A 16,263-nucleotide genomic window follows, 5' to 3' on the forward strand; every position below is an offset into this window, starting at 1 on the left:
AGTTATCAGGTGAAAGCTTCCGCAGTATTCAGATATGTTGCCTATAATTGTTTGCACATGGCTGTCTGCAGCACGCACCCTCACTTATCAAACTACTTCAGCACGCAGCACTGGAGTGGAGGTGCCTTCAACACCACCCAGACGACTCTGCAAACGACAATCGTATAAACTAACTTAGTCCATCATTTAAAGCGTCACGAATCCCTCAGCCGGACATATTGTGCAGAAATTAACACTCATATCTCACTTATCATTTACTTCATTGCAATGTCATTTTTTGCTAAGCCTCATGTTGGTCGCTGACCGGCTCACATCAAATCCTGTGCACTGGGGCCCGCCCTTCTCAGCGCTATTTGCATGCCTAAAGGCGAGGGCGAAAAACCTTGTCGGGAGTGGGTTTTATCTGCCTAGCTGGTATTGCTGGACCCTATAATGCATATCGATCAGTCTGCAGCCCACGATGCAATGAGAAGCTTGGTTAGTGGGCAAGGGTGTGGCGCAAGACTAGAGCAGCCAACTGGCGAGCGGGAGAAACATGTTCAAGCCCGAAGTTATGCGTCGCTTTGGCCTAGTGGTGAAAGTCTCTAACTCTTTTTAGGTCTCGCCTGATCCAGCGCTTGCGCTGATCTGGCCGAGATATTTTGTATACAGGCTTTTCAAAGTGCTGCCGTGGCCTAAAGCTTCAGTGCACATGAACGTGCACGCGCACAGCGCCATGTGTCTTTCCTCCGTAGCACGCGATCGTAATCGCGATCACTTTCACTTTCGTGGCCGCGTTGCCAAATCTTGTTAATGCTTGTTTTTTTTTTATTGCCGAGGCGCATTCTTCTCAGGCCGCCAGCTCATAAATTTAAAAGGCACGGCGAGCGCTTTCATTACTCATTTCTCATTACCATGTTGCCCGCTTCACGGGCTGCCACCATGCGTCTAACTTATGTACACAGGCGCCGTGATATCTTTCAGCACGGCGCTGCTTTCATATATTTCTGGAAGCCGTATGCTTAGCCTGCTTGTGTGGCTACGTTGTCACCAACTGTACAGTGTTAGGTTTCTGTTTCACATAAATATAAAATGCACGGCGAGCGCTTTCATTACTCATTTCTCATTACCATGTTGCCCGCTTCACGGGCTGCCACCATGCGTCTAACTTATGTACACAGGTGCCGTGATATCTTTCAGCACGGCGCTGCTTTCATATATTTCTGGAAGCCGTATGCTTAGCCTGCTTGTGCGGCTACGTTGTCACCAACTGTACAGTGTTAGGTTTCTGTTTCACTTCATATCTCAGTTACACAGATGGGAGCTGAGGCTTCAACGTGTGCTTAAAGTCTGGAATCATGAAAAGGATATGTGAGTTCAGGTATTCAGTGTAAATTAAGTCCGCTATTTAATGTAACGATATTTATTTGAAAAAAAAGACTTTTGGCAGCGGTGGGATTTGAACCCATGCCTCCAGAGAGACGGGAGCCTAAATCCAGCGACTTAGACCGTTCTGCCACGTTAATACATACGAATTTGGTCTTCCATCTGCTTATGGGTCTGTCCTCTAGTTTATTGATGGCAGTTTTTCTTTCCCCATAGCCAAACGCTATTTCACTATTGAGGCCGCAAAACGACCCAGTAAATGCTGTGGCAACTGTCTCCCCTTGGACTGCGAGTACAAAGCCATGGCATGGCCTGCCACTGTTCAACCACAAACATGCAGCGTGGCTCTGTCAGAGCGTGTACACTACCATAATACAGCAAAGCACACCTCCACAATCTGAAGCCTCGCGGCGCTATGAAATATCCGATCCATTGTGTGCATCTGGCATCACGTTTACCATTAAAACCAGCAACTCAAAATGATCGTCACTAGTCACGCATACAACATGTAGAAACCTGAAATGAGGGGAAGAACTGATTTTTAGTAGCTAATTGATTGACTTGGAAGCAAGATGTAAGTAGTTCTAAAACTTGGTTTTCGGACACCAAATTGTGTGATCTTGGGCTAGCAACTTTCACGCGCCTAAACTTTGTGTTGCATTACGCAGTTTGTCCACTGCTACAGCGATACTTAAGCATCTCCTGGCCATAAAAAAATGTCATTTGAGGCAAGGCATTTTGGCATTGGATACACCGAGAGCCTGGGTGGTAACGGAAAAAGCTTTGATAACTGGGGAAAGAGCTAAATGCGCCTATAATATTGTCAAACATATTATGCCTAGGAGAAAGCAAATCGACTGGTAGATTTGCCACCACATTTAGCACGAACTCCGTAAATCCTAGCGTTTTCCATTACCACATATCTCTAGACCCGGAGCGGTGTTACCCTGATCCAGTGGGAATAATTCATCCAGTCCTGGTTTTTCATTTGCTTTTATATGTTATTTTATTTTGGGCAGTTTTATATAGCGCAAACTCGACCCAAATGTATTGGAGTGCTTTAGATGAGCATCTGTTACATTACCCAATGACACATTCATTTTTTGGCAGGAACGGGATTAAAGGGATTTGCCCAGAATCACAGGATGTTGAGCTGACACGGAGACTTGAATCTGGTTCTCCAGCTCCAAAGTCGTTAGGTCTGGCCGTTACGCCACCTCCTCTTCCTGTAATCCTGATAATTGCATTATACAACCAGGAGTACTACTACCAAACTGCAAAGAATTAACACGGACTGGACAAGCAGCTCACACATAAAACTGAGATTCTTCAGCACACTGGTCTTAGATAGCTTCAACAATCACAGACACTTCTTATCTTTTTGGCGCTCATTCGTTTGTCGTTGCTAATCTGCCTTAAAACATGCTAAGTTTAGAGAGAGTAAATAGAGGCAGTGAAAATGAGCGAAAATCAGAAATGATGTTGCTTACTGTGATCGCCAGCATGGAGGGTGCTCTTCCCAAGGACAGTGCCCAGTGCGACCACTATTGAATCCAGGCTCCAGGAAAGCAGCAAACGAGCGATTTGGAAAAGATACCAGAGGATGTCATTACCAGCTGCGAGCCTCCAATGAAGAAGCAGGAAATAGGATCTTAGTGGCATGTACAACAAGCATTTGCAATGCAATCGGGTTCGCATTCGAGCTATTGGCATTGTAAATGACAATGCCTTTTATTTTATGTGTTTTGAAAACCTGCAAGCGGTTTGTAAACAGGCACCTTGTACTTATAGTCGTTGCTTAAGAGAAGCAAGGCTGGCAGTAACTGTGCCTCTTTTACTACCAGCCTTGCTTCTCCTAAGCAATGACTATAAGTACAAAGTGTGTCTTTACGCACCACTTGCAGGTTTTCAAAACACATAAATAAAAGGTATTGTCATTTATAATGCCAATAGCTCAAACTCTCGCAAATGCGAGACCTATTGCATTGCAAATGCTTGTTCCAAATGTTCTGTGTTCAAATCCTGGTATTTCAAAGGTTTTGGTTTCTGAGGTAAAATTATCTGTGATTCAAAAATTTAGTATGTCCTTGTGTACGATAACTGGTGTCCAAGTAAAGCGCTCCACGCTTGCGCTATACAAAACCGAAACACGAGTCTCCATGAAGTTACATTCTTTGAAGTACAGCAAAAACAGTGACGGGTTGTACTATACAGACAGAATGTACACATGTAAAGGGTCAGTAGGGCCCCCCAATTTAATGAAAAAAAAGAGAGAAAGGTTAAAATATGCTTATACGCATTTGGGGCAATTGTGCACTCACTGTGTCACCATTCAGCATGGTAACCCCACGCAAGCATATCATTGCTGCGATACCCGGGCTCCAGCTGTTGCGGCGTCCTTGTACGACCGAAGAGAATGCGTGGGAGCCAAAATCCGGCATTGCTTGCACCACTGTTAATGCCCACAGTAGCGCACAGCAAGTTTTTCAGAGTTAAAGAGGGCGGTATGCAGCCCCCAGCTAGCAGCATGCCGTCCCCCTCCTGAGGCACCGGTTGTGTTGGTAAGCATGCACATGCCCCCGATGCCATGCCAAGTCGCGGTTGGCATGGGGTTGGCTGAGTTATAATTAAGGCTGACGGTTTTCCGTTTTTGCTGATTTTTACAGATAAATACAGACAGAAAACAAAGTGTTTCCTGTCTGTATTTATTTTTAAAAGCGGAAAAATACTGAAAATGGTCCTTCTTGTGAGAAATTCGACATGCCGGCTTTCATAAATTCTAGACAACAGCTGAGCAGGCAGACAGCAAGGAGGGTTAAAATACAGGATGAGATTTCCTTAAATACAGGCATATGTTAACATATATTTGTAGTATGATGCTAATATGTACCTGTGAGTGTAGTCTTTTGTTATACTGGCTGCTTGATTTGCTAAAACGTGACAGGCATCCATGTTTGTGTGCACATCGAGGAGTTCTATAAACGCAGAAATATACCATTTTACAGCTACATTTATTCTTGAAACACAAAATAAATATGGATAAATACCAATAAGATGGTGAAAAAAGAAATATGGATAAATACAGACGGAAATGTTAAAAAAATAAATACCATAAAACCGGGAGCCCTAGTTATAATGCTACTATTATTAGCTGGTGCATGAGCACACACTGCCATTGATGGGTCATGGCAGGGCATGTCAATAGTTTGATTTGGCTTTCCACTCGTAAGGCAAATGGACGAGGTCAATCCACCAATGCCATGCGGAGTCAAGGCAGGTATGGAGATGGGTCGCGCCCAGACAGACTCATTACAATTAGCTGGTCGGAGTAAAGACGTTTTGAAGTTTTCTCCCTAACGTTTGACACAGTTGAGATGTTAGTTCAGTAGGGGAACTTCTAGCCTTATGTATAAAAGACTGTTGCGCAGCTTTGGATGGAGACATCTGGTGTTAATTAGAGAGGATAAGCTATGGCGCTCTCGGAAGGGACTGAAAAGATATATCGTGAGGGGTATACGGGTGGATCACAAGGCACGCCTTTACAAGCCTCAACTGGTTTCTGAAAAGGTGACCCCGATAGACGCTTGTCAGTTTGATGCCTGAAGGCAGGTTTTAGGGGGTGAACTTGATGGTAGAATTGAGCTCGCTTTGATTTTACAACCAAATTGACGAGTCAGAGGAAGGGAGTCACAAGTAGTCTTGGGAACAGCAGCTAAGTGATTTACAAAGAGGGAAGACAAAAAAAAAAGTGTCCTGCTGCCAAGTGTCATAAGGCAAAGAGTCATTCGAGCATTAACGTTGCTTGCAAAATCTTTCAGGTTACAGCATCATTTTCAATTGCGGTGACAGTAATTGTGCCCGTATCTCAGTGGGTACGCACACGTTCTATGTCATTTTTCTAGATAGGAACAACATTGTTAGGGTCACTAATTGTGGTGGAGCAACGAGTATCTGTGGTCCATATTCCTTGAGTTTTGAGAGGCCAGTTGAGGTGACGGAGAGACCGCCTCCCAGCAGAATGCCAAGGAGGTCCCTGTACTTATACATAGGTTAGCTTGGAGGCCCATGGATCAGGTCCTATGTAAGAAATAACCTTTGCTTAATCCGCGGGTAGCTTGACGCAGAGCAATTAGGCTTGGGGGCAATGTGTAAAGTATTTGTGCAGCACTGTGAAATGGAAAAAACAAGGAAAACAGCACACAAAAAGATGATTCATTATCGTGATGTTGCAAAACGGGGAGCATTTGGGTAGAAATCAATTTTAGCTTTGAGGAGTGTTTTTCCTGCACAAGCCGGCTGAAATTATACTGCCTGTCAGTACGGATGATGGGTGAAGGCTCTACCTTGCAGTAGTCAATCCTCTTGGTTTAGTTGCCCCCTGGAGAGTCTCGTATGGCAAGATGTGGGGGCAGATTAACAAGCCCCCTGCGCCGCCGGTGCGTCATGTTGCGTGACGCACCGGCGGTGCAACCAGCTGAGTGATATTTACAAGCACAGGCAAAGCCACCCGAGTAACCTATCGATGAAAGCCCAGGTCCAAACGGTAGTGGGGGGTATGTTTTGGCCTATTAAAATAGCTTTACATTTTTCTGCCCTTATTACCAGTCGCTCACAGAAAAACGTTAGTCCAGGCTCTTATTGACTGAAGACTGGACTACGTCAACGTTCTATATCTGGGCCTTCCAGACTATCTATTGAACCGGCTGCAAGTGGCTCAAAATGTGGCAGTCAGGGCGATTCTCTTGCTACGCCCTAGAGCGCGGATTGCCGCCCACATGAAAGCCTTACACTGGTTGCCGGTTCGTGAGAGAATCTGGTTTAAAGTATTGGTATTGGCATTTAAGGCCTTACATGACTCCGGTGCCTCCCACATCAGAAAGAGAGTCCAGCACTACATCCCAGGCCGAACTCTGAGATCACCTCCGCAGCAGCAGGCGACTATTCCTAAGTTCTCCCTGGCCTCAGGGGCTGCCATTCCTTTCAAGCACAGGCCTCGTATCTGTGGAATTGCCTGCCATTTCCAGTTAGGCAGGAGCATGAGTTTTTCACGTTTCGGAAGAGGCTAAAAACCTGGTTATTTCAGCAATAGCCGATAGCCTTCCCTTTACTAGTATGGTTAGCACTCTGTCATGAGGTCATGCAGCGCCGGGACACTCTTCTGAGTAGCCGTGCTCTTTTATAAATACCAATTTACATGACATTACATAAATAAATAAATGAAATAAAATAAAAGATAAAAAGCCACAGTGCACCATAGAGCGTGGTAGGCAACCTAGTTAAGGGGTCCGCCCTGGTTGTTCAGCCGCCCGGTTTAGTAATCAGCGTGATCTACGAAAACAAAAATTGTATAATAAAAGGAGCGCACTGGAAGTTTCTCGATCATCTTCCAACAACCGGTGGAGGCTGCCTAAGCTCGGTGCGGAATTACCGCAAGCACCCGTCGCACCCCCCTCCCACAGCCACGGGCTCGAGTTGTATCTCAGAGGCACTGCCTTTAGCCTATGGTGTTAGGTCCCTGAAAGGCCGGGTTTCAAGCCCCAGCAATGTTAGAAAGATCATCTTTCAGTGTTAAAATCTACCCAATATTCTCGGCGTCCACACCCGGGTGATTCAGGGCAAATCACTTGTCCTCCCTGTGCACTGTGAACATGAGTGCAAATGTTTTCGGAGTACTACCATGCACTCAGGGAAGAGGAGGCAGGGAGACCAACTGCAAGACCAATGGCCAAGAGAGCGTCAGGCATGGCAGCATCCACCAAGGCCGCCCGGAGCTTTATGGGCAGGACGGGGTTTCACCTGTCAGAGGAGGGGATGCATGTGTTTGGAACAACCTGTGGGGCACGATGACGTTAGCAGGCTGCACCTAAAAGGAGAGCAAAAAAAAAAAAAAAACAACAGCTCAGGGGGGAGCTGCAGGAAGACGTGAGCCTCCCTGGTAGCGTGGCGGATAAGAGGGGTACAACGGATGGTTATGGAGACACACCAACAGGGCGGTGTGTAGAAGGAGGGCCGCTCACTTTGGGATGCCTTATGGCAGGGTGAGTAGGCCTGACAAAAGGGGGTAGCAAACGGAGACGGCGCTCGAAGCCCAGACCCCCCCAGACGGCAGGGCCCAAAAAGCAACTAGCAAGGTAGCGAGTTGGGGCCTAACTCCGGGGAGAGGCTACCCCCCACACACAAGGGGGCATGGAAACCAACAGAACAATTTTGACCCCAAAAGTGGCAAGAAAGGAGGTACGCCTACAAAAGAGCAGAATAACAAACTGTCAGGGTGATTTATGGTTTTATGATGTGCAAAGGAGGTAAGACAAATAAATGATTTATGACCAACGAATGATTGAGGACAAATGATTTATGACAAAGTAACGCACATGATTTATGACATCCCATTTATAGCTGTTCATGACACAAATGATTTATGGTACACAAATGATTTATGACACATGGTGTATGATTATATGATATGCAAATTAGTTATGACAAACAAAAGAATTATGACCAACGAATGATTTATGACAAATGATTTATGACAAGTGACACAAATGATTTATGATGCCCAATTTAGGGCTGTCATGACACAAATGATTTATCATACTCGAATGATTTATGACACATGATTTAGGATAAGCCATGATAATGATTTATGACTCTGGCCACAAATAATATGCCCAGGGAATTGCAAAATAAGTATGCATATAATGATAATGGTGATAAAACTGCAGCCAACAATGACCACAAAACTACACTGTGTTTTAGGACTCCTAACTTTACTACTCCTAAACTGAGAAAAATCCTAACTTTAAGACTTTTGGTATCCACAGAAGGCGTTTAGGAGCCCTAAAGTTAGGAGTCCTAACTTTACTACTCCTAAACTGAGAAAAATCCTAACTTTAAGACTTTCGGTATTCACAGAAGGCATTAGGAGTCCTAATGTTAGGACTCCTAACTTCTGTGAATACCGAAATGAGTAAATGCCTTCTGTGAATACCTAAATGAGTAAGTGCCTTCTGTGAATACCAAAATAGTAGTAAGTTTATGATTTTGTCTTAAGTTAGTTCTGTGAATCGGGCCCATTGATTCCAAGTGTTAGTCTAATTAGTTCAAAGGGAAAAAAAACGTCGACACCCAGACTGCATTTGGTGATCACACAAAAGTTCAGGACTGTAAACAGTATCTTAATGCCCTGAAACAAGGTGATGGTGTTAGATAGAGATCTGTCACGGGGTAGAGGATCAGTGATGGTGCGGACAGAAGGCATCCGGATGAGGGATGAGAGCTGCTGACAGGTGAGGGCAAACAAAACAGCGATGGGTGAGGGAAACAGAGTCTAAAAGATGCAGGTAGGTGAATACAGGCAAGGAGTAATAGATGAGGGGAAAAGAAGCATGATGGAACAGTATGTAAGACGTTAAGGGGCACAGGGGAAGGAGGCTGAAGACAAATATAGTGGATATTATAGGGAAATGTAGCATTGACGGTAAGGGGGTCCAGGTGGGTAAGAAATGATGGCTGGGCTCAAAGACAGTGATGTGTAAGGAACGCGCAGATAGATGAGAGCTGGTAGGGCAGCAGTGGTAAGGAGAGCCGAAATGTAGGGATACAGGTCCCTGAGAGCAAGTAAGGCAGCAATGGTAAGGAGAGCAGATAGAGAGGTGCGGGAACATGAACGCAGAGGAGGCAGCGATGGTTGTTGACTTGTTTCCAATGTTTTTCTTCACACTTGTGCTTTGAAATGCTATATTTGGATCCACTTTTTTCAACAATTTGTAGTAAATATGTGCTGTAAAATCACCATTTTATTCAATTTTTTCAAATTTTCTTGTGAGGGATAGCACCCCCCTCCCGCATCCTCCTTTTGCACCTTGGACTAGCTCACTTTAATTGCTTACCCAATAAACACGGGTATACAATTTCTGTCCTACCACTTTGAAAATCCACTAGCCGCCCTGGGTGTAACCAGGCACCCCGCAGTCCCTAAAGTGCAGGGGACCCCCAACCCTTCAGGGGCCCCCAGTCCTTCAAGGGGCCCCTTATTCACCTAATTGACAATACAGATTTCTAAGCTAGAGGACACTCTTGCATGGGAAACATCCATTACAACGCAGGAATTGCAACACAATGCCTTTAAAACCCAGGCAATACAATGCAAGTTCCTTTACCATGCATGCTATTACAATGCATGGCCAAGGCCGGACTGGGAACCCAAAGCAGCCCAGGCAATTTTGTCAGACCAGCCCCCTGGAGGCTGGGGGTGGAGGCTGCAAGTGCAAAGCACTGCTGCTTTTGTTACTGGGGGCTGATATTGCAGAGCTGGCCGACAGTAACAAAACCGACTCCCACCACTACAAAACTGGCCCGTACCCTTCCAGCCTCCCGGAGATATGCTCGATGCCCACTACAGCCAGTCCGGCCCAGCGCATGCCATTACAACGCTGACCAGCACCTTACCTGTGGTAAGCACCAAGCGTTGTTAGACTAGTACATTACGCTGTAATGGTGCATGGGTTGTAATGAAATGCGTTGTAATGGCTTACATTGTAATAGCATGCGTTGTGATGGAAGTTGTGTTGTAAAAACCTTGTTGTAAAAGTATGCGTCGTGATAGTTTGCTTTGTAACATCATACATCCCTCTCGCATCATATTCCACCGGGGGTCCCTTTCATTTTTTGTTCTTCCACTGTCGCCTCGGTGCTCAAAGTGACACATTAACCATGGCTTACAGCAGGGTGGGGTTTTAAGTGGGTTGCAAAATGTGTGGAGTGCTCTAAAAGCTGTGTGGCCTATGCAATTAAGGGTGTGGATTGAACATGTAAACTACATTTCTGTGCTTCTTATAGTGGGCCACCCAACAGGTATTTTGGTGTAAGATTAAGTGAAACATGTCAACTATAAATAAGAACTAAATAGCTGATATGGATTATCTTAACATTTTTTATATTATTTGCTTAGAATTCGATCAGTGTTATTTGCCACTGAAGTGAAGGACACAAATATAGGAGTCAAAAGGGACCTAATTCACTGTCTGTTTTTAATTACTAATGAACTTAGACCCAGAGGGACTCATCCCACTTAAAGCCCTACCTAGGGGTGTTAGATCTGTCACCCCTAGAGTTGTCTTCCCCAAAACTTTTTTGCCTTGTTCCTCCATTTTTGCTGATCTTGTATTTGTTGGCCTTATGACTATGTGCACTTTACCACTGCTAACCAGTGCTACAGTGCATGTGCTCACTCCATAAAACATCATAAAATAGGCATACACCCAATTGTCACATTTAATTTACTTGTAAGTCCCCATTCAGGTGTTACTACATGTACCCAGGGCCTGTACATTAAATGCGACTAGTGGGCCTGCAGCATTGATTTTGCCACCCACTTAAGTAGCCCTTTTAAACATGTCTCTGGCCTGCCATTGCAACCTGGTTGTGCAGTTTTAAACAGCCATTTCGATCTGGCAAAATAAACCTTTTGCTAAGACCAAACCTGCTTTTTAATGCATATGTCACCTCTATGGTAGGCCCTAAACAGCCCAAAGGGCAGGGTACAGTGCATTTAAAAAGTTAGACATGCAGTTTTAACTTTTACATATCCAGTTAGTAAAAAACTCCTACATTCGTTTTTCACTAATGCAAGGCCTGCCTCCCCCATAGGAGAACATTGGGTTACCTTATTGCATTTAATAAGTGATAACGTTCAATTGGGAGCAGGTAGGAATTTCAAATTTTGTGTCTAAAGCATTGTAATTTAAATCCTCTTTAATGGTATAGCCTGATTTCAAGTCAATTCTGAAAAAGCATTTTTTGCAAAGTTGGCATTTTGTTATCCTAACCATTTGGTGCCTGCAGCCTGTATCTTGGGGGTCACATGACTAGGTGTAGCGGACTGTTGGTCTTTGTGTATTGCTCCCAGACAGGTGTTGGCAGGATGAGCCATCTGTGACTTGATAGGGGGAGTGGAGTTGTCACCTTCCACACTTGCACATCACAAGGCTTCTGCCTGAGCACACTTACAAAGGGTTTGACACTAGTCTATAGTGGCTCCAGACATGCTGGGGCCAGGGTAGGTGGGCAGAAAATTCCAAGCACCTCTGGGGATAGAAACCTCTATAAGCTTCTCTTTTTGAAAGCTGGCACTAAATATAAATATTGGTCAGTCAGACCCACTTCTTCAGTACACATCTGGGCCTGTTGATACTACAGAAGAATGAGTGCTTTGCTGCTCTGTTGCCAAAAGGACTGCTACCCTGCTGCCCTTTTAATCTCTACCTGCTGCCCTACTTGCTGAGAATGAAAACTTGACCTGCACTCTTCAACCCAGGCTGAAGTGACTCCAAAGGTTAGTTGACTCACCTCCTCTTCTGAGCTACAGGGACATAACGTGCTCCAGAGGACTTTCTGCATCTGCCCAGCTGACCTGCTGCCTGGACCTGCTGCCTGGACCTGCCTGAGGCCTGCTGACCTCTGCTGGTTAATTCTTGATCCCCAAGAGGTGCCCTTAGGTCCTGGACCCTTGGTGTGGCATCAGTTGAACCCTCACTCCAAGAAAAAGAGAAATCCTGAAGATTTGGGCTGTTCACGCTAAGATCCTGCTGCCCGCGCAGCCCACGCCACCCGCTAATGTGAAGCTCCAGTGAATTCGACTCTTCAATCCACAGCAGCTGCCAGCGGTGTCCAGAAACAGGAGATCTGCACTTTGTGCTACAGTATTGACAGTCCACAGTTACCACCAATGCGAATCTCCAGCAATGACTGTTCACAATGCCCAAAAGGATCTTTGTGCTACAGCAACGACAGTCTGTGACAGCCGGCCTGCTCTTCTCTCGACAGTGAGGACCATCTGCAGCACTCTTCCTGCTCTTCGTGGTCCCCTCCACTCGTGCTGAACATTTGAATGTAACTCAATTGTGGTCTGCCTGATCTTGTGACTTTCACAGGGTCTCACACAACCAGATAACCGCGAGTGGCTCTTTGTGCTTTTAAGTGTTACACTTACGTAAAATCTGTAAAATTCCTCATCTCCGGTTCTACTCATTGGATTTTTGTCATTTTGGTCTCAAATAATTTATTGAATTTTGCCCTACTTTCCTAAATTGGTGTGGGATTTTTCTTGATTTGTATTTTTACTTTATTACTGTTTAAAGTACTGCATACATACTTTACACATTGCCTGTAGGTCATGCCTGACTGCTTTTGTGCCAAGCTACGAGAGGGTTAAGCACTGGTTAATTTGGGGTTGCTAGTGTTTCACTCTTAACAAGAATTTTGGTTGCTGCTTGAGTAGGGTTTCACCTTCCTCAACCAGTAACCCAATTTCCTACAAGGGGTAAACCAAAGACTGAAGGCAACTTATGAAGCCGGCCTGAGAGTCCATCCAAACTTTAGTGATGAATGACCATGGTTTAACTGTTCCAAAACAGAATTACACATAACCAGCGTTTGCATTCATAAAATGACCTATATGAAGTGGAGGGACAAGAAATGTGCCATGGTGGGCTCTCTCTTCAAGAACGAGCAAATCCAATCATTTGACGATATCAAGTGCCAAAATCAGCTCCCTGAAAGCGATTACTTCCCCATAACTACATGTCATAAATTGGGTTCTCCAACCAGGGATAACATAAGGGGCCTTCCCAGTAACTGGCAGAGTGGGACAAAAGGGAAGAGGAAACATATTGATGGTTCTGGGGACTGTGCACTTCAAACTATTTGTTGTGGCACTTACTCAACTAGGACCAAACTTGGATGCAATATTGCTAGACCTAGAGGCATCTTTGAATCCCTCACTAAGCAGGACCTAAGCACCTTATTGTTTTGGATCCCCACACCAAGGTCAGAGATCTTATAGACCACTATGGGTAAACAACTTTCAATGGATTTGACAGTTGCTGTACAAGCCATACTAGCTAAATGGGGCACCTACAGTTGATCACTGGCTTTTTTTAGTATGTGGAACACATTAGCCATTGGTAAGATGACTCTTCAGATGAAACAAAGAAAAAATATATGATACTGACTGGGCAAAAATTCTGCTCCTCCAGCAGAGTTTGCGTAATTTTGCCCAGTCTGCATTCTGCCACAAGGCTGAATTTTTTCTCGCCCTCGGCTCACCAGTATTACATTGGCGAGGGCAAGCGAGAATTTACATTCCCTAGCGTGATCTTTGGGTGTTACAATGTCTCCCGATGAGATTTCTCAGCACGGGCGGTCAAGGCAGGTCACGGCCATTCGCGTTGAGAAAGCTGCCGCTCAAGTAGAAAATCCACTCGAGCAGCAGAAAGAAGCAGGACCCTCTGGAGCACCGCGTGGTGTCATTCGCGCTGATTTTACCACATAGAACAAGCTCTCGGTGCTAAAATCAGCGCAAAATGCCGAATTGCGCCCGCTCACGGAATTCCGCTGATTTTCGCTGAGTTTTTATGTAACTCTGCGGAATTCCACAAAATGAAACTCCACGAGTTCCGCCCAACCCAAACCATACATCACCGTCCTCTCTAAAGATTATAGTGAACTATGGCAACCTCGATAGCACAGACTTTTACATATACCGGATCATCGGTCCTCAACCACTGCTTAGACATTATACGAGTGAGTGACTGCGGTGCTGGTCAGGGGCAGGTGATGCTGAAAACCCTAGTGCCACTTTACACCTCATGCTAGAGGGGGAACCCTACACTCATTGCTTGGAGCGAGTACTGACAAGTAAGAACACAGGGAAGGAATGCCGGCCTGAGGGTGGGATGATGGTAAGAGGGGTTTAGGGTTATCTATTATTAATAGAAATCAGAAATACAAGACTCCTCGCCAGCTTTTGTTGTAGGCAAAGGTTTCTGTTCCATAAAACTAATAAAAAGATTTGATACTAAAATATTGGAATCTTTTTAATATGTCATGTTGAAAACGCTGTGGCTGAGTTTGTGCAGAAACATGCAGATATTCTATCTTTCCTGCGATGACCTGTGATAAAAAAAATAACATGACATTCTGCTATTATGTTTTTTTTCTCCAGGAAAATATACCAGTTCCTGTTTTCCTTCTTTAAACGGTGGCTTTGTTTATGCTTTTTGACCTGCCTTTACCCTTGGCTGCTGGTTCTGGCAGGAGGAATTGTGACGTCAAAAGTATACTGTAATAACGTATTACAGTTGACAAGCTACGTCATTTCTTTGTTACAGGTGACTAGATACGTCACGGGTAGTCTATAATATATTATTCCTGTGTCACAACAAAGACGAGGCTGTACCCATAAGAGACACGTATGTGACCATCAGAAATATTCTGTGCTCAGCAGAAACGGGATGAGCAGAAAAATAATGGTGTCCCACAGGAGAAACAGGGGCCATGTGAATAACTGTCCCGCAACAGAAATCACGATCGCTATAAACGTTGTGCCGGAAGAAGGCGCAAATCTGTCCTAACCACTGTGGAGGGAGAATTGATGCCGGCGACGAACTCTGTTGGCAGACAACGTTATGTACCCAGTTACCAAAGAGGACAGGACAGTAAATACGAATTTTGAGCATAATTTTGCCACCCTTACCTTAAAAAAGGTTAATCTGGACTTAGATATAAGTTCTTCAGGGTAGGGTCTCGATATGCGCCCTTTCACTCCCCAGTTGCGGCAGGTCGGTCGCGAGCAGTTGTTTCCAGTGAGACGCGGCAGGCGACAGCCGAACCTGATTACTCAATCCAAATATGCTGTCTCTGTGCTGTGCTGCCAAGTTTTATGTCCAAGTCTCAGGAGGGATGCACCTGTGCGCCGCGGCCTCCCAGGGAACCAATCAGAGCACTTCTCGTCTACCCGGATCGGGATATCATTTCAATGCCACATTACTTAGTCACCTGCCGCGTTCTTCACTGCGGGCGAGGCTGTTTTGGCTGCAGCCCGCGCTCCTTTAGACACGTGTAGCAGGCACCACGGCTGGCTTAGTGTTTAAGACATGAATCCTCATGCTCTGGCCAAAACAAGCACCACGCGGAGGGGAGGATCAACCAACACAGGCCTGTGATGTCACCAATGAGCCCCAAAGCACAAGCTAAAACAAGCATTTACAATGCAACGGTCTCGGCATTGTTAAAGTTAGAGCTATTGGCATTGCTCATGACAATGCCGTTTCTTTAAATGTTTTAAAAACAAAAACATAAACAAAAATAATGTCATGAGCAATGCCAATAGCTCTAACTTTACCAATGCCGAGACCATTGCATTGTAAATGCTTGTTTACCTCTTCTGGGGCCCTCCTCCTTATGGGATGAGCCCACTTTCCCTCTCCTCTCGCTACGGGGAAGTGTCCAACCTCTGCAAATTCTTGCACAGGGAGCCCGGCTGCCCTTCAGATACCTACCGCGGACCCCCTACACCCAGGTTTGTCGTCCCCAAGGGCCAGAGCTAGGTTGTGCCCAAATGCGCCTGAGCGGGTGGTTGATAGGTAAAGGGCTGCGTGTCAGTGACTGACCAGAACCCCCGCAACCCTGCCACCTCCTTCCGACCTGGTGGCAGCACCCCTTGGAGGGTCAATGGATGCAGATGTTAAATTTGGTAAAACAAAATGCCGTAAAGGACCCGAAGTGTCCCCCAATCTAGACCTCACCCGCGAACTTAAATACGACAATTCAAGAGAACCAAAATACCGTTACTATCAAACCAAACAAGAGAACAAAACACATGATTAAACACCACACTTATGACATGATCTATCAAACACTACATATAATGCTACCATTAAATAAAAACCCTTCATTGCCCTAAACCCCAATGAGCACCCCTGTGGGCCCCTTGCTCTGGGGATGGTGGGTGGGTAAAACTCGAGCCCCGGGCGGCTCCCGGTAAGGCAATGTGAGGGGAAGTGGCCCACAACCAGCCACAACACAGCACGTGGGTTCCCAGGGCGATGGAGGCGTCCA

At 45.4% G+C, this 16,263-nt stretch overlaps 1 long non-coding RNA gene across 1 annotated transcript in view; it reads right to left on the reverse strand.

Moving 5' to 3' along the window:
• The window catches only part of LOC146797783 (uncharacterized), a 28,297-nt gene extending 13,241 nt beyond the window's left edge, over positions 1-15,056 (reverse strand). The window contains exon 1 of the long non-coding RNA XR_014968534.1: positions 14,900-15,056. This is a non-coding gene — a long non-coding RNA (uncharacterized LOC146797783). The remainder of the gene's footprint in view (positions 1-14,899) is intronic.
• Between the last annotated feature and the right edge of the window lie 1,207 nt (positions 15,057-16,263).

This window comes from Triturus cristatus, chromosome 9, assembly GCF_964204655.1.
Source record: "Triturus cristatus chromosome 9, aTriCri1.1, whole genome shotgun sequence".
In the NCBI taxonomy this organism is placed as follows: Eukaryota; Metazoa; Chordata; class Amphibia; order Caudata; family Salamandridae; genus Triturus; species Triturus cristatus.